Genomic DNA, 22,430 nt, shown 5'->3' with positions numbered 1-22,430 from the left:
TGCATTTCCCAGGAGAGAGCTCTTCTGGTAGACAGTGTTGTGTGACACTCTTCCTGAAGAGACATGAACCAAAGTCTACTCACCCCAGGTAAAGAACCAATGATAGACAAAAGTAAAGATACCACCAGGTCCATCTTGGTGGGTTTTGTTTAGGTTATGAACAGAAGTGTGGGTAAAGATTTGGTGTAGGAGGGTCTTGTGTCATGTGTTACTTTCATTGGTTAAATAAAGAGACTGCCTTGGCCTTTTGATAGGGCAGAAAATTAGGTGGACGGAGTAGACAGAACAGGATGTTGGGAAGAAGGCAGGAGAGAGAGCCGCCATGAAGTCACCAGAGTCAGACATGCTGAATCTTTCCTGGTGTGCCACGACCTCATGGTTCTACAGAGATTATTAGAAATGGGTTGAACCACGATGTAAGAATTAGCCAAGAAGAGGCTAGATATAATGGGCCAGGAAGTAATCTAATTAATACAATTTCCGTGTGGTTATTTCCGGGGGTTAAGCTAGCCTGACGGCAGGACGCAGCCCGCTACTCCGTACAACAAGGGTTAGTTGGTTGTTTGAATGGTATGTCCACCATATTCTTGGGCATTTGAATATTTGGTCCTCAGATGATGTCACTGTTTAGGGAGGTTAGGAAGTGTGGCCTTTCCGGAAAAAGTGCAGCAATGGGGCAGGCCTTGGCCTTTCAAAGCCACCTGCCATCTCCTCTGCTTGCTTCTTGTAGCTGGAGAAGTAAGCTCTCATCTGGTGCTGCTGCCATGCCTGCTGTGATGGTGATGGTGATGGATTCTTAGCCCTGTGAAACTATAAGCTTACCGTAAACTCTTCTGTGATTATCTTGGTCATGGTGCCCTATCACAGCAAGGGAAAATGTGACTCTATAAGTCACTGACAGGAACAGAATTGACTAAGACAAGCTACAAAAGCCTGCCCCAGCATAGGTGGTGGCTCACAAGACTGAAGCACACTGTACGGCCTGTAGGCGCCTTGACAGAGTAGAGAGTGGTTGTTCCAGGTAGCTTAGCTGGCCTTTTGCCTCTTCTAGAGAGTGCGGCTGATTTTTGATTTTCCAGGCAGGCTAGCTGTTGCTTAGAGTCTTCTAGTATTTCTCTGCAGTCCTTACTGCTACAGAAGCATGAGGAGAGAACTGGAGTTATTGAGTTGTTTACTTCTTAGTGGAATGGAATGTGTCAGCTCCCTTTAGAACAAACTGTGCCTTATGCAATGTCCTCCTTAGATGTCTACTGGTGTGACGAAACTATGACCACAGCAACTTGAGGAGGAAAGTGTTTATTTGGTTTACACTACCACAGCACTGGTCATCATCAAAGGAAGTCAGGACAGGAACTCAGACAAGGCAGGAACCTAGAAGCAGGAACTGATGCAGAGGCCATGGAAAGATGCCGGGTTTTGGCCTGATTGCCATGGTGTTCACTGCCTTCTTTCTTTCTTTCTTTCTTTCTTTCTTTCTTTCTTTCTTTCTTTCTTTTTTTTCTGATGCTTTTCATTATCATAGAACATGACACCTGTAATGTGTGCAGAGAAATGAAGGGTGGGAGAGGAGTCGAGCTGGGAGGCTGGGGCCCAAATCACTTCTTTTCTTTCTTCTTGTCCTTCTCATTCAAAGCAAGGATCAGCATGAGCTTCCTGAAGAGTGTAACAAAATCTAAGAAGAGGTCAAGGCAGTGCCAGATGTAACCCTTGTCTCTGTTTCCAGCCTTCTCAATAATGATCTGAGTATCAAAAAGGACAAAGCCACACATGACCAGCAGCCCCATGTACAGGTTTGCCTGGAACAGCCAAATGGATCCAAAGAAAAGGTTCCCAGGGAGGACAAGAACATGAGGCTCATGGCTGACATCAAAATGCCTCCCCAAAACAGGTAACTCCGGCGCCTGGCATAGAGCGCGCTCAAGCTGAAGCAGGTGAAGATCATGGCCGTGCCCATGAAGGCAGTGGGGAGGATGCTGGGATTGATAGCAATGCACAGCTCCAACGCAGGGCCCAGGCCAATTCCCGTGAGGAAAGCAAAGCCAGCAAGAAGTCCCAATCTTTTTTGCTCCGTTTCATGACTATGAGGTGTTGCCATCAGCCAGATCATCAAGCCCAGGGAGCCCAAGACCTGAATGAAATGTGTGACCACATGGACATAGGCCCCTGCCGCCGCCACAAACATACAGAGTGCAAAGCTGGCATAGACCTTCTTTAGGTGCTGCTGTATCGAGGGAGTTATATGGGAAAATTTTAAGAGGGCATCAAAGTTGATCTTCCGATCAAATATGTTCATGGTTCCGAAGTCTGCTCAGCACACCTGCTTCTCGGCCCGCGACTGAGGAGCTCCCCAGCTCGGCTAAAACCGGATGTGCTCTCCACTGCCTTCTTTCTTTTAGAACCCAGAACCACCAGCCCAGGGGATGGCCAAACCCACAATGGGCTGGGCCCTCCCCTATCAGTCGCTGACCCTCCCCTATCAGTCGCTGATTAAGAAAATGTACAAATACTGATCTTATGGAGGCATTTACTTTTTTATTTCTTATATTATTTTGTTTTGGTTTGGTTTTCGAGACGGGGTTCCTCTACGTAGTTCTGGCTGCCCTGGAACTTGCTCTGTAGACCAGGCTGGCCTCCAACTCAGACCCACCTGCCTCTGCCACCACTGCCAGGCAGCGTCATTTTCTTAACTGAAATTCCCCCCTTACAGCTCAGATGGAAAGGAATCCTGGCAGTTCCGAGCCAAGGAATGCTGAGTGTTAAAGCCCCGATGGAAAAGTATTCTGGCAGTCGGGAACCAAGGGATAAGGGGGGCAGTTTACAGCCCTGCTCCTGGGGGAAGGCTTCCCCAATGTAAGAGCTCAGCTCTGGCAGGAGAGGGCTTCCCCAGCGAAGTTGTTACAGTTCGGCTCTCGTGCCCCAGAGGTAGCAACTCTGCTCTGCTAGGGGAAGGTTTCCCCGAGCCAAAGTGTTACAGCCCTGCTCTGTTCCACTCTACTCTGCTCTGGTTCCAGCGGAAAGTTGTTACTTCTCTCCTCTGCTCCATTCCTGCAAAAGAAGGTCTTACTCAAACTTTGCTCAACAGGTTGATTGGGAGGGAAGAATCCAGGAGCGAGGCTGCCTCTGCCAGGCTGGAAAAGGGGCAGCAGCAAACTAAGCAGGCACAGGGCTTATATAGGGTTTCTTAGGGCCAGGTTGTTTTTCCAGGGAGATTTTTCAGGGTGGGAATTGGTCAGATTTCAGTCCCTTGAGCTCAGATTGGCTAGATCTCGTGGGCAGGGATTGGCTGGTTTTCTGCTCAGGGACTGGTTTGCTTCCCTGCACAGGAATTGGTTGGTTTTCTGCTTAGTTGGTGAGTGAAGATTTGGCTCTGGTTTCAGGGTCAGAGTGTGTGTCTTTCTCTGGCCCTTTTTAGCCTTTTGGCTCTAATTTCAGGGCCAAGGTGTATCTCTTTCACTGGTTCTGATTCTAGGGCCAAAGTGTGTTTCTTTGACTCTGGTTTCAGAGTCAGGATGCATTTCTTTGGTTCTGGGTTCAGGGCTGAAGTGTTTCTTTCACTGGCTCTAGTCTCAGAGCCAGGGTGGGTTTCTTTGGCTGGCTCTGGTTTCAGGGCCAGGGTGGGTTTCTTTGGCTGGCCCTTTTTCTCTACATCCTCTACTCAATTTGACTTTAGTTTCTGCCAAGGTGATATACAACTGTCTGGAAGGCAATTGCTACACAACAAACAGCATAAACACAAGAAGCCGAACCACAGCTCCCGATGTAGGAAAGTTTCAGTGTGTGTGAATGGGGGGGACTTAGCTTTTTTAGGAAAACTCATACTCTACTGGCCAAGGCAAGTCACATGGTCAAGGAGATAGGACACTGTTCACTTCCTAATGAAAAGCTGTCTGTAGTCTCCAGGTGATGGGCTGGAATGTGATCCACCTGCAGCAAGGTGGAAGCGTCCCTCTGATTTCTAGTAGTGCTTTACCCATAGACTTGGTGTTTGTGCTCTCAGACAGACGCTGGTGGACAGGCCAAGAAGGATGCTCTGATTAGTTCATGTAACTGATGCATTAGGAAAGGAGGGGCCTGAGAAATGACTCAACAGTTAAGAGCACTTGCTGCTCTTGAATGTAGTACAAATTCTAATTGGTATTATTAGTAAAAACCCAGAGTCGGATATAGGGGTTAATGCTGAAGATCAAAGAAGCAGAAGGGCCAGTCAGTAGAGAGTTCTTACCTCTACCAGTGCACAGACCAAAGGGGCAAGCCTGTCCTCAGACTGCTTTCTCAGACAGCACTGCTCCTCAAACTGCAATGAGCTCCTGTCTCCTCTTGCCCTATATTCCTCTCTCGGCCCAGCCATATCACTCCTGTCTGTACCTCCCCAGTGCTGGGATTATAGGTGTGGCATCTCAAGTGCTGGGATCACCTTTGTGTGAGCTCTGTTTCTCTTTTAGACTGGATCAATTTCATGTAGCCCAGAGTTGTTGTGAACTAACAGAAATCCATCTGCCCTGCCCCTCCACCCCCAAAACTTCTGGGATTAAAGGTGTGCGCCACCACTGCCCGGCTTCTAGTAGCTTAGCTCTGCACTCTGATCTTCAGAAAAGCTTTATTGTTTAAAATGAATGAAACTTATGCCCTGGCAGTGCTGAAGTAGGCATGGGCAGCCCATATATGGCAGTTCTCTTGAGCTTGTCCATATTGAGTTTCATGATCTAGGTTGATCAGGATGACTGACCAGGTCTCTTTCTCCAGAGGGCACCAGATCTCTTTACAGATGTTTGTGAGCCACCATGTGGTTGCTGGGAATTGAACTCAGGCTCTTTGGAAGAGCAGGCAGTGCTCTTAACTGTTGAGCCATCTCTCCAGCCCTTTATTTGTTAAAACACAAAAAAAAATCACTAAATTTTCCATTTTTGACTGAAATAAAAAACAAGGTTATAGCTAATATAAGAAAAACTATGTATAATAAGTACAATAACTATATACAGGCAATAAGTACATCAGCAAAGTCTAGTCCATTTGCATTTGACACATGCAGAGAAAATACTCCATTATCTACCCTGTCTTGGTGAGTCAGTGTTGTACCTAATTCACTTTCTATTCTAACTTGCATTACCAACTCAAAATCTGTTTATGTCTCTCCACATTATATACTTTACTTTTCTTTAGTGAATCTCTTTTACGAATCTGATAAACAAGAAAAACTATAACTATCTAATCTTCAATTCCCTCAGAGATCCAAGAAGGAAATAATATTAACTGAGTAAGCAGAAAATGTGAACAAGTAACTTCCAAAAGTTTGAGAAATGACAGAAACAGCTGACTGTCTGGACAGTCACCCACAGTTCCTCGGCAATATTGAGGCTTCCATCTTTGACCTGGAGGCCTAGAATATTCGACAGATTTTTCTATGAAGCAGGATTTTTGAAGGACTGTCCACCTTGTCTTGACAAGATTTGGTAGTCACACTCTTTTGTGTCCTACTTGTCCAATTAGGACAGCAAACTGTCAGCAGTCAAAGCAAGGGCACTTTCTTGCCTGGTGGCATACTTTTGCAAGAAAGTAAACTCCATATGGAGTTTCTTTGACGCCCATTATCTCTGAAGTAGATTGGTGCAGCCAGGATCAGACATGTCTCATTGTCATAAAAATAGGAAAAGAACCTATGTTGTTACAATACCTTAAATGCAAAAAAAGAAAAGAAAATAGAAAAAAAAAAGAAAATACCTTAAGTGCCATATTCCATAGATCTCTGAAGTGTTTGAAGATGACCTCTCTATCTAAAATATATCTTTGTTTGACCTTGAAAACATACCTAATGTGACTACAAGTTCAATTATACTAGGTGATTAACTACTAAACTACATTTTTTATTATCCTAAACAATTGATAAAAAGAATTTTCAAGGACTAGAAATTTGCATTACATTGTTAAATGAGTTGTGTAGGTACAATACCTTAAACAAGAGTAGAAATGTATGAATAGCATGTTCTAACAAATTAATCTCAAATTTGTATCAATATACAAAATTTTTATACAATATACAAAAATCCAATACAATGTAAATTATTTAAAACTAGTAGTTGCTTTTAAAAAGTAGATTCAATAATCTACCTTTTTTCTTATTAAATCTATATCCTCCCTTATTTTTTCCAGAGTATATTCAATAAGCTACCCTTTTCTTCTATCATATCTGTATCTCCCTTTTTCTTTTCAAAATAAGAACCCTGAGTCTAAACTCCTTTGTTCAGCTGTTTTCCTGCCCATTACCAATACCAACTGCTAACCAACCCCCTAAACAATGACAAATATCCATAACCCAAGGAAAGACTAAAAACCACCCACCCCACCTGCTGGGAATGTTCTTAAATTTACTTCCTGCTGTCTGGGGGGTGAGGGCATCTTTAGGGGATTTTGAAAGGAAAAATTTGTGTTAATTGTCAAGTCCTGGGAGAGGCAGCTGCCTCTTTTGTTGTCCAGTCTCTGCATAACAGGAAACTGCAGGGCTTAACTGCGTCCTGGAGAGTGCTCTGTGAGGCTGGATCATCCCAACTAAGAGCCTCAAAACTGTTCTCAGAAGTTTGTAGTCCAAAACCGATCTTTAGGTGGTGTTTTTCAGCTTACTAGTGGAATTGTCATTGTGGGACCTATTCTCCTTTTGGAAACTTCAAAGATCTCTGTTAGGTATGCTCATGGTTCACTGCAGAAAACTGATAGAAACTCAAACCTGAAATCATGTACAAGAAGGTAGATGAAGCATTTTTCTAGAATTGGTTAGTACTCTATATATCATGACAAAAGATTAATATGTATGGTGTATAGTGATATTTCATTTGTATTTTAATAAATAAAACTTGTCTGAAGAACAGAGCACAAAATGGTCACACTAGTCAGCCATACAGGTCAGGCAGTGGTGGCTCACACCTCTAATCACAGCAGCCACACTGGTCAGCTATAGAGGCCAGGCTGCGGTGGTGCACACCTGTAATCCCAGCCCTAGCTATGGAGGCCAGGCCGCGATGGTGCACACCTTTAATCCCAGTCCTGGAGAGGAATATAAAGCAGAATGGGACAGGCATTCACTCTCTTTCAGTCAAAAGAGTAAACAGAGCTAAGAACTCTCTAGTGGCTTGGCAGTTTTGCTATTCTGATCTTCAGGTTGAACCCCAATATCTGTCTCTGGGTTTTTATTATTTGTGCTACATACATATATTACTCCTACAAATTTTGAAATTATCTGGGCGCAAGTGAGAAGGAAACACGAACACACAACAAACCTTCTTAGGAGTTTATTAGAGGGGGTGTGTACAGGCCTGGGGAATCGGTGTGCAGAGAGACAGAGAGAGAGGGGGTGGACAGAAGGGGGAAAGGGAGAAGGAAGGAACTCAGGCTGGAAGCTGAAGATCAGCCTGACTCAGAGGACATGGGAGGGAGTGGGTGTGGCTTGTCTCTTAAAGAGACAGAACAGATCATTACATTCCCATCTCTTTTTTATAATAAAAGGTGGGAGGTCATGCACTACAGGTTAAAGGAATTGGGGTGGCAGATTCTCAAGACTGCTTCTTGCTTTTTTGTGAGCGTTGATTTTTTTTTGGGGGGGGAACCTGAGAAAGCTGGGTGCTGGTCACATCCTAGCAACCTGGTCTGTTTGTTCCTGTCTGGTGCTTGTATAGAAATGTCTGGTGTCTCTTATACCTGTATAAGGTATTGGCAGAACAGAGGACAAAGTTAAGTCTAGGAAAAAAAAATTTAGGACAGGGGAATTGAGAGGGGTATTTCTGACCTGTTTAAGGAGGATCCTTCAATTCGGCTCTGTGGAACTCACAAGAATTTTTTGAGTTTGTGAAAACAGAAGTTCTAGACATATACATTATATAAACAGTAGCATATTTATGGCAGAATGACTGTGACAGATATTTTTGTACAATGAAAAGTATTTTAAGACTATGGAAGGCAGCGTGAGAGAGAAATCTAATAGCATGCACTTGTCCTCACACCTTTATAACTTGTATTTATAATTTACTGAAATTTGTTTGGTGAGGCTGTCCCTTTAAACTGACAAAACCTCTCAGCTATCAAACTGCATCAGAGATCTTTGAGAAAGATAAAATTTTAATTGAGTTACTGATTAAAAAAACAACAGAGAACTTACTTGGTTGGCACCAGAGCTACTCCTCAGGGTACTCCACGGTCGCTGAGGGTCATATTTTTCTTCTGCTGTTTAGCACAGGGCCTGCCCTGCCAGGCTCCAGAAGATTCTATGTGCTAAGAAATCTGTAGAAAGACAAGCCTACATTGACCTGAGCAGCTAGGCTGTTGATTCCAGCAATTCTATCCACTGTCTGGAGAACTTCAATTTAGATGAAAAGACAGAAACAAAACCCTTCCCCATCTCTAATTTTGAGGGGGTTCTCTTTTGGCAAGTTATATCTGATCAAATGAAAAGCATTTATTAGTTTTATAGGTTAGTTTAAACAGCCATGCTGTTTAATGAACTATTATCTCTTCTAATTAAGAGGTGTATTTTGTTCAAATAGAATATTTACCAGTTTTGATGGTATCCATAGCTTTTCTTTTCCTGTGGATACAAATGCAAAACCCCTTACCCACTGTAACATATATCCTGGTTTCTATTCTGAGGTCAACACTTCTATAAAGTATATAAGCTTATCTAATTTAATCCATCCTTCTTCTGCATACAAGAAACACATCTCAACCTCAAAGACAGACATCATCTCAGAGTAAAGAGTTGGTTAAAAAAAAATACCAATCAAATGAAACTAAGAAACAAGCGGGTGTAGCTATACTAATATTTAACCAAATAGACTTCAAGCTAAAATCAGTCAAAAGAGACAAAGTGGGTCATTTCATATTAGTCACAGGAAAAATCCATCAAGAGGAAATTTCAATACTGAACACCTATGCCCCAAATACAAGGGCACCCTCATATGTCAAAGAAACACTTATAAAGCTTAAATCATACATTAAACCCCACACACTAATAGTGGGATAGTTCAACATTCCCCTCTCACAACTGGACAGGTCAGTCAGACAAAAAAATGAACAGAGAACTAACAGATGTTATGACTCGAATGGACTTAACAAACATCTATAGAATATTCCATTCAAACAGAAAAGAATATACCTTCTTCTCAGCACCTCATGGAAACTTCTCAAAAATTGATCACATACTTGGTAACAAAACAAACCTCAACAAATACAAAAAAAAAATTGGAATAACTGGGGCTGGAGAGATGGCTCAGTGGTTGAGAGCACTGACTGCTCTTCCAGAGGTCCTGAGTTCAATTCCCAGCAACCATATGGTGGCTCACAGCCATCTGTAATGAGATCTGGCGCCCCCTTCTGGCTTGCGGGCACATATGGAAGGAATGCTGTACACATAATAAATAAATATAAAAAAATTGGAATAATCCAATGTACCTTATAAGATCACCATGGTTTGAAACTAGAAGTCAACAGCAATACTAATTCCAGAAAACCCACAAACACATGGAAATTAAGCAATGCTCACCTGAATGGGTCAAGGAAGAAATAAAGGGAGAAATTAAAGACTTCCTAAAATTCAGTGAAAATGACCACACAACATACCCAAATTTATGGGACACAATGAAAGCAGTGTTAAGAGGAAAATTCAACACTTACATAAAGAAGCTGGGAAAATCCCACACTAGTGAATTAACAGAACATTTGAAAACTTTAGAATAAAAAGAAGAAAACTCGGGCTGGAGAGATGGCTCAGTGGTTAAGAGCACTGATTGCTCTTCCAGAGGTCCTGAGTTCAATTCCCAGCAACCACATGGTGGCTCACAACCATCTGTACTGAGCTCTGGCGCCCTCCTCTGGCGTACGGGCATACATCAAGGCAGAATGTTGTATACATAATAAATAAATAAACAGGTTTAAAAAAAAAAAGAAGAAAACTCACCTAAGAAAACTAGATGGCAGGAAATAATCAAATTGAGAGCTGAAATCAACAAAATAGAAACAAACAAAACAATACAAAGAATCAATGAGACAAAGAGTTGGTTCTTCAAGAAAATCAACAAAATAGACAAACCTTTATCCAAACTAACCTATAGGCAGAGATAGAATATCCAAATTAACAAAATCAAAAATGAAAAGGGGGCCATAACAACAGACATGGAGGAAATACAGAGAATCACCAGGTTGTATTTAGAAAACCTGTACTCCACAAAATTGGAAAACTTAAAGGAAATGGACAACTTTCTGGATAAAAATAACTTACCAAAATTAAATCAAGACAAGATAAGTAAATTAAACAGACCTATAACTGCTGAAGAAATAGAAACAGTCATCAAAGGTCTCTCAACCAGGGGGCTGGAGAGATGGCTCAGAGGTTAAGAGCACCAACTTCTCTTCCAGAGGTCCTGAGTTCAATTCCCAGCAACCACATGGTGGCTTACAACCATCTCTAATGAGATCTGGTGTCCTCTTCTGGCATGCGGGCATACATGGAGGCCGAACACTGTGTACATAATAAATAAATAAATCTTAAAAAAAAAAAGTCTCTCAACCAAAAAAAGCCCAGGACCAGATGGTTTCAGCTCAGAATTCTACAAGACTTTCAAAGAAGAACTAAGACCAATACTCCTCAAATTATTCCACACAATAGAAACAGAAAGAACATTGCCAAACTCTTTTTATGAGGCTACAATTACCCTGATACACAAACCACAGAAAGAAATTACTAAGAAAGAGAATTACAGACCAATCTCACTCATGAACATTGATGCAAAAATACTAAATAAAATACTGGCAAATCGAATCCAAGAACACATCAAAACCCTTATTATCAAACATGATCAAGTCGGCTTCATCCCACAGATGCAGAGATGGTTCAACATACGAAAATCTATCAACGTAATCCACCATACAAACAAGCTGGAAAATAAAAACCACATGATCATCTCACTAGATGCTGAAGAAGCTTTTTACAAAATACAACATCCCTTCATGATAAAGGTCTTGGAGAGAGCAAGGATATAAGGAATATATCTAAACAAATTACTCAGTTCATCAGGACCTATCCCAATAGTGGGCCAGATACGAAATGTCTCCTGGCAATCTTTGAAAGTAATTACTTCTTTTTAAAATATCTACATTTGAATCAGATTATAAAATGCCATCCATGTAACGGCAAATCATAGACTGAGGAAATTGCTTACATATCATTTCCAATGGCTGCCATACAAAATACTGGCACAGAGTCAGGCTGTTTAATATTCCTTATGGGAGAACCTTCCAATGATACCTCTTAGCAGACTGAGAATTATTATAATAGGCAGTATAAAGAAAATATCTTTTTCTTTCTTGTAAAGATACAGTGAAGAAACAATCTTTTGAATCAGTAACCTTAAGAGGCCATCCTTTAGGCAATAGAGAAGGTAAAGGAATCCAGACTATAGAGAGCCATTGACTGAATCTCCTTATTAACAACTCTTAGATCTGTTACCATTTTTCAGATTTCTTTTTAATAACAAATACAAAATTCCAAGGGCTGGTTGATTCCTCAATATGGTGAACATCTAGCTGCTCCTGTACCAGCTGTTCTAAAGCCTGCAGTTTCTCTATTGTTAAAGGCCACTGCTTAACCCATACAGGTTTGTCTGTCAACCATTTTAAAAGTAGGGCTGTTGGTGCCTTTGAAAGATCAGCAGCTGCTGTGTCCTGTTTTGTACAGCCTGAAAGGTTGATGACTTTTTTTTTTATAATACCTTGCAATATTTTTCCCAGAAACACACATTAATTTATGGTTTGTTTCTAAAATTGGGGAAATGTTAATCTGAGTATTCCATTGCTGTAACAAATCACATCTCCACAAATGCATTGCTTTGTTAGACACATATGGCTTTAACTTTCCTCTCTGTCCTTCTGGCCCCTATGTATTTGACCCATATTGTGCACTGTTTTACCTGAAATAAAGTACCAGTCCCTAAAAGTTGAACATTTACTTCCTGAAAAGGCCAATTTGGATGCCAAGATTCTGGTGCAATTATTGTTACATCCATGCCTGTATCTATCAGACCTTCAATGACAATGTCATTTATTTGCATTTATAATTTTGTTCTTTGTTCATTTATAGAAGTTTGCCAAAATACTTGCTTTATAGAATTTTTGTTCTCTCTTCTATAGCTGTTCTGTCATCCAGAGCATTATGGTTTCTTACAATCGGCATTAGAAGTTTCCTCCATGATGACAGGAAATGACTGAACTGAATTTGGCATGGGGGCCTGAGAGAGGCCCTTTAAGGAGTTTTCCAAAGGCAAAGTTACCTTGAATTTCCCTTACTGATCTATGTTCATTAGTCCAATGCCTCCTTTGCTACACCTTTTGCACCATCCAGAGGGGAGGATCGTTCTCTTTGAATTATGCTTAGAAAAACATTGATTTAGAACACCTTGTTTACAATCCTTTTTAAGGTGACCTTGTTTGTTGCAATTGAATTTTGGTTTTTCTTCAAACCTCTGGAAATCACCTCTCCTATCCAAGCGTCATCATGGTCATGAGATTCAATATTGAGCGTATCTCAGATTCACTCCTCCAAGGGTGCTGATCTTGCCTTTAAAGGCCTAATTATTCTTTTGCATTGAGAATTAACATTTTCAAAATCCAGAGATTATTATTACAAAATATTATTTGTCTAGCTTATGAATTTGGTTTCATTCTATTTACTGCTAATGTCAATTTTTGTAAAAAAAAAAAAATCAGTGAATCTTTCTTTTGGGCCCTGTATGACTTTAATAATGGCTCAACCTTCTTTCCTACTTCAATTCTGTCCCAAGCATTCAAAGCTACTGTATGGCCTAAAGCCAGGATGTGACCATCATATAGGAATTGCCTTTCTATATTAGCATAATCTCCTTTTCCAAGAAGTTGACCTTGGGCAATTTCCATACCTCTAGCTCTATTCCATTGTGTAATGGTCCTAACCTCATCTTTCCACCAGGTCCTTCACTGTAATTGTCAACCAGGCTCCAAGTCTCCCCAGTCTTGAGGGGTGGTTCTATTACACATTGACCATGAGTTTAACATCTGCTTGACAAATGGTGAATGCATACCATATGAGACTAATACTTCCTTGAATCTCCTTAAATCTAACATTGCCACAGGAGTCCAATTAGCTTTTACAGAGCTTCTATCATTTGGCAGATCCTGTAAGTATACTGGATATATTAAGGTTCGTTGTTTGAAAACCTTAGGCTGTTCTTCTCTAACCTTATAATGCAATTTCTTTGTCTGGGTTTGAATATTTTTATGATCTGTTTTATTGTTTTTCTAAGGCCTGAATCTTGGGGCTCATACCAAACAACTTTTTAAGAGCTAAACCAAGATTTATCAAAATGACAATAACAATTATCAAAAGAATAATTAACATTTTGTCAATTCCAGTTAAGTTGATTACCCCTTCATTTAATTGTTTCTTTTCTTTTCTTTTTTATTTTTCGAAACAGGGTTTCTCTGTGGCTTTGGAGCCTGTCTTGGAACTAGCTCTGTAGACCAGGCTGGCCTCGAACTCACAGAGATCCGCCTGCCTCTGCCTCCCGAGTGCTGGGGTTAAAGGCGTGCGCCACCACCGCCCGGCCATTTAATTGTTTCATTTTTAAATTATGCATTGCATGATCGTACAGGGACCTAACTTTCTCTATTGTAATTGGGTTTACCATTTTTTAATGTGGGAAACACTCTGTCTTTTAACTAATTCCCCCCCTTTAAGAATTCCCACTTTCCTTCCAGATCCGCCCACAGTGACGATGCAGGGTGAGGCTGACTGCTGCTGCGTACAGCATAGAAGCCTGACGGGATTTCCAGGCAGCGACCTAGTTTGGCAGGAGCCTAATAAGGGGGTCCAGGGAAATCCCACCATGAGAGAATGAAGGAAAACCTAGCCAGTGGGGCAGTGACTCTGGTCATTTGCAGCTCCAGCCTATGCTGGTGGCTTCAAAGTCACAGGTAAACATTTTGTCGTGAATTTGTACCCCAAAAGTTGGATGCCAGGCATAACACTAATTTTAATTGGCATTATTGGGGTAAAAGGTGAAGGATCAGAGACAGGTCAATCTCTAGAGTTCTTACCTCTGCTAATGCTCAGACAAAAGGGCAGATCCTGTCCTCAGACTGCATCATTAGATTTCTTTAGAGTGATTGCTTCCCCAGACTGCACTGCTCCTCAGACTACAATGAGCTCATGTCTCCCCCCACCTTATATGCCTCTCTCTGCCCAGCCATATCACTCCTGTCTCAACCTCCCTAGTGCTAAGAATAAAGACATGTGATCCCAAGTTCTGGGATCACCTTTGTGTGAGCTGTTTCTCTTTTAGACTGGATCAATTTTGTGTAGCCCAGGGTGACCTTGAACTAACAGAGATTACTCTGCCCCTGTCCCCCTGAGTCCTGAGATTAACGGTGTGTGCCACCACTGCCTGGCCTCTAGTAGCTTAGCTCTGCACTCTGATCTTCAGATAAGCTTTATTTGTTAAACACAAACAAAATATCAGTACATTTGAACAGAACCTGGGTTCAGTTCACAGCACAAACACGGTGACTCATAATCCCACTTCCAGGAGATCTTTCACCCTCTTCTGGCCTCAGAGGGGTACCTGGCACACACATGGTGCTCATACATAAATGCTAGCAAATATTTGTGTGCATAAAAATAAAAAGGTCTGGGGGCTGGAGAGATGGCTCAGAGGTTAAGAGCATTGCCTGCTCTTCCAAAGGTCCTGAGTTCAATTCCCAGCAACCATATGGTGGCTCACAACCATCTGTAATGAGGTCTGGTGCCCTCTTCTGGCCTGCAGGCATACACACAGACAGAATATTGTATATATAATAAAAATAAATAAATAAATAAAAAATAAAAAGGTCTTAAGAAAATGAAAATAAATTTTCTAAATGGTAATAGGCCCAGCTAGTTGGCTTACTACCGAGACGGATGCCCTGAATTCCATCTGCAGGACCCACACAGTAAAAGGAGAGAGCCAGGTAAGGCATGGTGATACAGGTCTTTATTCCCAACACTCAGGAGGTAGAGGATCTCAGTGAGTCCAAGGCCAACCTGGTCTACAAAGTGAGTTCTAGAACAGCCAGGGCTACACAGAGAAACCTTATCTCAAAAAGAAAGAAAGAAAGAAAGAAAGAAAGAAAGAAAGAAAGAAAGAAAGAAAGAAAGAAAGGAAAGTATAGAGTTGTTTTAATGTTGAATTGTAACTCAGGGACAAATACTTCCCTAACATGTTTGGTGCCTGGAGGTTTTAGACCCAGGATTGCCCAAAACAAACAAACAAACACAGTCCAACTAGTTAGACACAGTTGTGCAAATCCTAGCACTTGGGAGGCTATCACAGGAGGATTGCCTTGAGTAAAGCCTGGACTCTATAGCAGGACCCCATCTCAAAATAAACAAGTAAATGAGGTCTAATCATAAAAATAATCAGACTGTGAAAAAAAACCTTAAAGTGTAAAAATTGCTATAAGCCCACCATTCAATTAATATTTATTTCTTGATATTCAGTCATACACAATTTCTTTTTAACTTTTTTGAGTGTGTGTGTATATGTGTGTGTGCATTTGTGTGTGGGGGAGCATTCGAGGTTGGAGTCCAACTTTTGGGAATTGGTTATCTCCTTCCACAGGTGCTTATATAAGCACCTTTACCTAGGAAGTCATCTTCTTGACTTCTTGAAAGACTAATGTGTAGAAAGGAGCTGTGGGCTGCGTTCCTGCCACCTGGCTGCATGGCTAGCTTATGCCCCAAAATAACAACACACAAATTGTATTCTTTTAAACACTGCCTGGCCCATTAGTTCTAGCCTCTTATTGGCTAATTCTCACATCTTGATTAACCCATTTTTAATAATCTGTGTAGCACCACGAGATGGTGGCTTACCGGGAAAGATTCTAGCCTATGTACGTCTCGAGTCGGAGAATCATGATGTCTGCCTCACTTCCCTTCTTCTCAGCATTCTGTTCTGTCCACCCACCTAATTTTCTGCCCTATCAAAAGGCAAAGGCAGTCTCTTTATTAACCAATGAAAGTAACACATAGACAGATGACCCTCCCACATCACTAATGTCTTTCATCCTTTTTTTCTTTTTCTTTTGAGAGAGAGAGAAAAAAAACCTCTTAGTGTGTAACCTGTAACCCTGTGTTGCTGGCTAGCCTGGAACTCACTATGTAGACTCATAGAGATCCACTTGCCTCTGTCTCCCGAGAGCTGGAATTAAAGGTGTGTGCCACTAAGAAAGGTCAGGGTTTGGAATCTACTGATGGCAGAAGAGGATGTGAGATTCCCTGGAATTTGAGTTACAACAGTTGTGAGCAGCCAAGTGAGTGCTGAGAATTGAACCCAGTCTTCAGAAAGATCACTAAGTGCTCATAACTGCTTAGCTGTCTCTCCAAACTGTTTTCTTAATTAAAAAAAAAAAAAGTGGGCTGGAGAGATGGCTCAGTGGTTAAGAGCATTGCGTGCTCTTCCAAAAGGTCTTGAGTTCAATTCCCAGAAACCACATGGTGGCTGACAACCATCTGTAATGAGGTCTGGTACCCTCTTCTGGCGTGCGGGCATACATGTAGACAGAATATTGTATACATAATAAATATTTTTTTTAAAAATATGTGTATAGGTGTTCTGTCTGCATGTATGTCTGAGTACCATGAGTGTCTGATGCCTGAGATGGCTAGAAGAAGGTGTCATACCTCCTGGAACTAGAGTCACAAATAGTTGTGAGCCAATGTATGGGACTGACAGGTTCCTTTGGAAAAGCAGCAAGGTCTCTTAGTAGCTGAGTTCTCTCTCCAGCCACTTGGTCCAAAGATCTTTGACATGCTTCAACACAAGAAAATTTCACCCAAGTAGCTAGAGCTACAGACCTGAGCCACAAAGTAGGCCATATGGCTTTGGTTGAAGTCACTACTGTGGTGATATTTTGTTTGTGCTTTAACAAACAAAGCTTGCCTGAAGTTCAGAGTGTGGAGGAGCCACAATAGTTGGCCATAGAGGCCAGGCAGTGGTAGCACACACCTTTAATCCCAGCACTCGGAAGACAGAGCCAGACAGATCTCTGTGACTTCAAGGCTACCCTGGGTTATAGGAGACTGAATCCGTCTACAAGAGAAACAGAGCCAAGTGTTGAGGCTCACATCTTTAATCCCAGCACTAGGGAGGTGATGATGGGAAGTGATAGGCTGGACAGAGAGAGGAATACAAAGCAAGAGGAAACAGGAGCTCGGGATGCAGTCTGAGGATTCCTAGAGACAGGATCACCCATTCAGTCTGAGGTTTCATAGAGACAGGATCTGGCCCATTTTGTCTGAGCATTGGTAAAGGTAAGAACTCTCTAGTGGCTGGCTGCTTGCTTTTCTGATCTTTCAGCTTTTACCCCCTATCTGACTCTGGATTTTTATTATTAAGACTAATTAGAAATCGCAGTACACACTATGTTAGGTGTGATGTCCCACCCCTTCCCTTGATGAATCAACTTAAAATCTTCAGCAGGTGACTGAAATATCAACAATAAAAACTATGCTAAAGAAATGTTTCATCCCAGCTTTGGCCTCAGCTGAGCACACACTGAAGACCTGGAGTCAGTCATTGCTGGAACAAAGGCGGTTCACCCCACCTCTTCACCTCCACCAGTCCCTCCAGCCATAGCTTGAGGGCTCACATTCCAAGGACAAATTCCTGGTGTGGAAAAGACTAGGCTTTCTGACAAGGCTCCGCCCCTATCTCAGTGGCAGAAATCAACAGCGGGAATTCCCATTTCTTTGGGGTATTCTCACTCAGCACGGAGTACTTAGCGTTACTGTTTTTTAAAGATATAAGGGAGGAAGGCCAGTCCCACGAGGGGCAGCGGTCCCACGAGAGGCAGCGGTTCCACGACGGGCAGCCGTTCCACAACAGACGGCGGTTCCACAACGGGCAGCGGGCAGCGGTTCCAGGATGGGCAGCGGTCCCATGGGGCCTTTGTAGGTGGGAGACCACGGCAGGTGAAAGACAAACAGATACATCATGCAGGGTGAGTATAGAGTTTATTATGTGGGTTATGGAAGGGAAGGGGGAGAGAGAGAGAAAAAAAATAGATGGGTGGAGGGGGGGGAGAAGAGGCAGCAGCCACCTCTTTTGAAGAGGAATGGAGATAGAGAGTGGGGGAGGAGGAGGGAGGGAGAAGGGAGAGAGGGAGAAAAAGAGAGGAGAGAGAAGAGAGGAGAGAGAGGAGGGAGGGAGGGAGAGATGGAGAGGGAGAGAGGGAGGAGAGAGGGAGAGAGACAGAGACAGGGGGAGGAAAGGGAGAGGGAGAGAGAGAGCTAGCTGGAGGGGGCAGAATATCTGCTTCCCTCAGTGGAAGGGGAGGGGTTGGGAGAGGGCGGGGCTCGTCTCTTAAAGGGACAGGGTACCCAGGTGACAGACCAGGCCAGCAGATCATAACACACAGTAGTGGTCACAGCGCGCTAGAAGATGGGCTAGAGTTTCCCCTCTGTTATATTCATGCTGTTCAATTTGGTTTCTTCAAGAATGTGCAGCCGGGTGGTGGCGGAGCACATCTTTAATCCCAGCACTTAGGAGGTAGTGGCAGGCGGATCTCTGTGAGTTCAAAACCAACCAACCAAACAAACAAACAAAAACAAATGTGTTGGAACTAATGGTACATACCCTGCTATTCTCTGGACAGTGATTTAAAGTTCCCAAGAGGATCCGATCCAAGAGGTGGGTGCTCCAGGAATTTAGAACACACTTGTTGATTTTGCAAAGGATCAGGGTTCAATTCCCAGCTCCCCACATGGTGACTTACAATCCCCTGGAACTGGAGCCAATGCCCTCTTATGGCACCATTGGCACCAGGCACACAATATGTATACGTAGGCAAAACTCATTCATATAAAATGAATAAATCCCCCCAAAATCTTTCAAGTTTCCAAGAGACAATGTAATATTATGAATTGTCAAACAGAACTAGGGATTCCTGTCTTGGCAACAGCCATGCTCTATTAAGTCTGGAACATTGTAAGTTACAAGAGGAACAACTAAGCCAGGTTGTAGTGTCACACGCCTTTCATCCCAGCACCCAGGAAGCAGAGACAAGTAGGTCTCTGAGTTCGAGGGCATCCTGGTCTACAAAGTGAGTTCAAGGACAGCCAGGACTACACAGAGAAGCTTGTCTCAAATACCAAAAAATCAAAACAAAACAAAACAAAACAAAACAAGAAGAACTACTATGTATTTATTCCTAAGGAAAAACTGCTGTTAAACTATGACACATGGTTTCTTTTTGTTTTGTTTTGTTTTTTTGAGACAGAGTTTCACTGTGGTTTTAGAGCCTGTCCTGGAACTAGCTCTTGTAGACCAGGCTGGTCTCGAACTCACAGAGATTCGCCTGCCTCTGCCTCCCAAGTGCTGGGATTAAAGGCGTGCACCACCACCGCCCGGCTTGACACATGATTTCTTTTCTCTCCCCCAACTCCCTTGTTTCTTTAAGTAATGTTTAGATTTATGTAGCACCACTAATAAAAACCCAGGGACAGATATTGGGGTTCAAACTGAAGATCAGAAAAGCAAAACAGTCAAACTCTAGAGATTTCTTACCTCTGCCAAGACTGAGAGATCTTGTAGTCAGTGACTGCAGACGACTGCACACTGAGACCCTGAGCTCCTTCTCCTCCTGTCTCACATTCCTCTCTAGTGCTGGGATTAAAGGTGTGCGCCACCACTGCCTGGCCTCTATGGCTAACTAGTGTGGCTAGCCTTGCACTCTGATATTCAGGCAAACTTTATTAAAACATACATGAAATATCACTATATTTATTTTATGTATGTTTTGCCTGAGGAGGCCAGGGAAGGAATCAGATCCCCTGGACCTGGAGTTATGGATGGTTGTGAGCCACCATATGGGTGCTAAAAACTGTAAGAGTGACCAATATCTCAACTGCTGAGCCACCTCTCCAGCCCTTTCCAGTATTTTGTTTTGTATTTTCTTTTTTGGACAAGGTACTGTTTTTTGTTTTTTTTTTTTTTAATCCACTTGCCTCTGCCTTCCAAATTCTGGGATTAAAGGCATGGGATACCAAGCCTGATCACTAGCAGATATCTTTTTTTTTTTTTTTTTTTTTGGTTTTTTTGAGACAGGGTTTCTCTGTGGCTTTGGAGCCTGTCCTGGAACTAGCACTGTAGACCAGACTGGTCTCAAACTCACAGAGATCCGCCTGCCTCTACCTCCCTAGTGCTGGGATTAAAGGCGTGCGCCACCATCGCCCGGCCAGATATCTTTTTTTAAAAAAATGTTTATTTATTTTTATGTATCCAACATTCTACCTCCGTGTAGCCTGCAGGCCAGAAGAGGGCACCAGATCTCATTATAGATGGTTGTGAGGAACCATGGTGGTTGCTGGGAATTGAACTCGGGACCTCTGGAAGAGCAGTCAGTGCTCTTAACCTCTGAGCCATTTCTCCAGCCCCCCCCCCCCTTTTTTTGGTTTTTGAGACAGGATTTCTCTGGAGCCTGTCCTGGAACTAGCTCATGTAGACTAGGTTGGCGTCGAACTCACAGAGATCTGCCTGCCTCTGCCTCTCAAGTGCTGGGATTAAAGGCATGTGCCACCACCACCCGGTGAGACAGGTACTCTCTATGTAGCCCTGGCTATCCTGGAACTCACTATGTAGACTATGTAGGCTGATCAAATCTCAAACTCACAGAGATTCACTTGCCTCTGCCTCCTGAGTGCTGGGATTAAAAGCCTGCACCACTACACTCATCTCATTTTTTAGAAATTTCTTGAGGTAGGAGCTCATGTAACCCAAGCTGCTATCAAAGTGATCAGCCTTGAAACCATATACACAATAGCAACAAAGCAGACCCAGCTGGTTGTGTTTATGTATATATGTGTTGATGTGTATTTGTGCATACACATACATCTATATGTATGTAACAATAAAAAGAAAAAGAGGCTATCAAATTGAGAACCATAGGAGGGACTCATGGGAGAATAGCTGGGATGGGCTAAAGGGAGCAAAGGGAGGGGAAAAAGAAATGAAATGAATCTTTCATGTTTCTGTTAAAATGTAAATTTCTTTATCTCAGGATATGTAAGGGCATTGGGTGTGTGGTTTAAACATCTTAAAAAATCAGTAAACTTAAAAGCAAATAAAAAGTTAGTTTAAAACTTGTAACATTAAAGGTCAGGTAGTATTGTAACAAAAATTAGTTCCAGTACTTGGGAGGCAGAGGCAGGCAGATTTCAGAATTCAAGACCAACCTGATCTGCAAAGTGAGTTGAAACAAGACAAGACAGCCAGGGTTACAGAGAAATCCTGTCTCAAAAAAAAATGCATATTAGTGCTCTATCTGCATTGAGGGAATAGGATCCCATCATAGATGGTTGTGAGCCACCATGTGGTTCTTGGGAATTGAAGTTAGGACCTTGGGAAGAATAGCCAATGTTTTTTACCACTGTGCCATCTCTTCAGCCTTTGCTTTGTTTTTTGAGACAGGATCTCTAAGCAGTCTTAGACTTCGCTAAGTTTCTTGTTTTGTCTTTTGAGACTTCTGGCTGTTCTGGAGCTCACTCTGTATACCAGGCTGGCTGGCCTTCCAACTCCAGAGATCCACCTGTCTCTGCCTCGGGAGTGCTGGGATTAAAGGTGTGTACCACCACCACCCTGCCAGGACACTTTGATCCTAACAATAGGGAAACTGAGGGAAGGGGAACAGTTTCAAGGTAACTAGGGTTACAGAAGCTCCAGGCCAGGCTGACGACGAAGCGACTCTTTATCTCAACAAAATGAAGGCTGGTGATACAGTGATGAAGTGCCGGGCATGCCCAAGGAACACACACAACAAATATTGAAAGAAAATATTTATTTCTCCTGTTTCCTAGTCTTCCAGATCATCCCGGATTACTGTTTCTAGGCTGATTTTAGTTTTAAATCGGAATTTTTAGAGCCAGACATTTTTACTGTTTTTCAGCTGAAATCTAGGGGGTGGGGGGGGGGGGGGGGGGTGGGGGGGGGGGGGAGGGGGGGGCAGGGCTAGAGCGGGGGGAGAGGAGGGTGTTGGTGAGGGCTGGGGAGGAGGATGATGGGCTGTTCCGTAGCCGAGTAAGCATTCATTGTAACAGCCTCCACTCAGAGCACGAATGCCAGGCAGTAGTGCCATGGCAACCGCATCCCGGTCTTGGAGGTTCCCAAGGGATTTTCTGTGTCCTGGGGAAAAGCCACACTCACTAGACTCGGGCTTTTTAAAACGCGGAAATAATTTCCACTGGGAGGGGGTTTACACACGCCCACACGCCACTCCAGTCCTCTTCATCATCTAGAATCTTTCTTTAGGAGGATCCAAAATGATCCCCCCCCCCGCACCCCGCGAGCGTATAAACTAGTAAAAAGAAACAAGGCGCAAAGGAAATT

General features: G+C 42.7%; 1 pseudogene; it reads right to left on the bottom strand.

Annotated features, from left to right (window-relative positions):
- Window positions 1–1,498: 1,498 nt before the first annotated feature.
- LOC126498411 (bax inhibitor 1-like) lies at window positions 1,499–2,373 on the bottom strand (annotated as a pseudogene).
- Between the last annotated feature and the right edge of the window lie 20,057 nt (window positions 2,374–22,430).

Source organism: Alexandromys fortis, unplaced genomic scaffold (genome assembly GCF_014885135.2).
Source record: "Alexandromys fortis isolate MF-2015 unplaced genomic scaffold, M_Fortis_MF-2015_v1.1 scaffold_3, whole genome shotgun sequence".
Taxonomy (NCBI): Eukaryota; Metazoa; Chordata; class Mammalia; order Rodentia; family Cricetidae; genus Alexandromys; species Alexandromys fortis.
The sequence above is the reverse complement of the archived record's forward strand: the minus strand, read 5'-3'. Positions and strand labels throughout refer to the sequence as shown.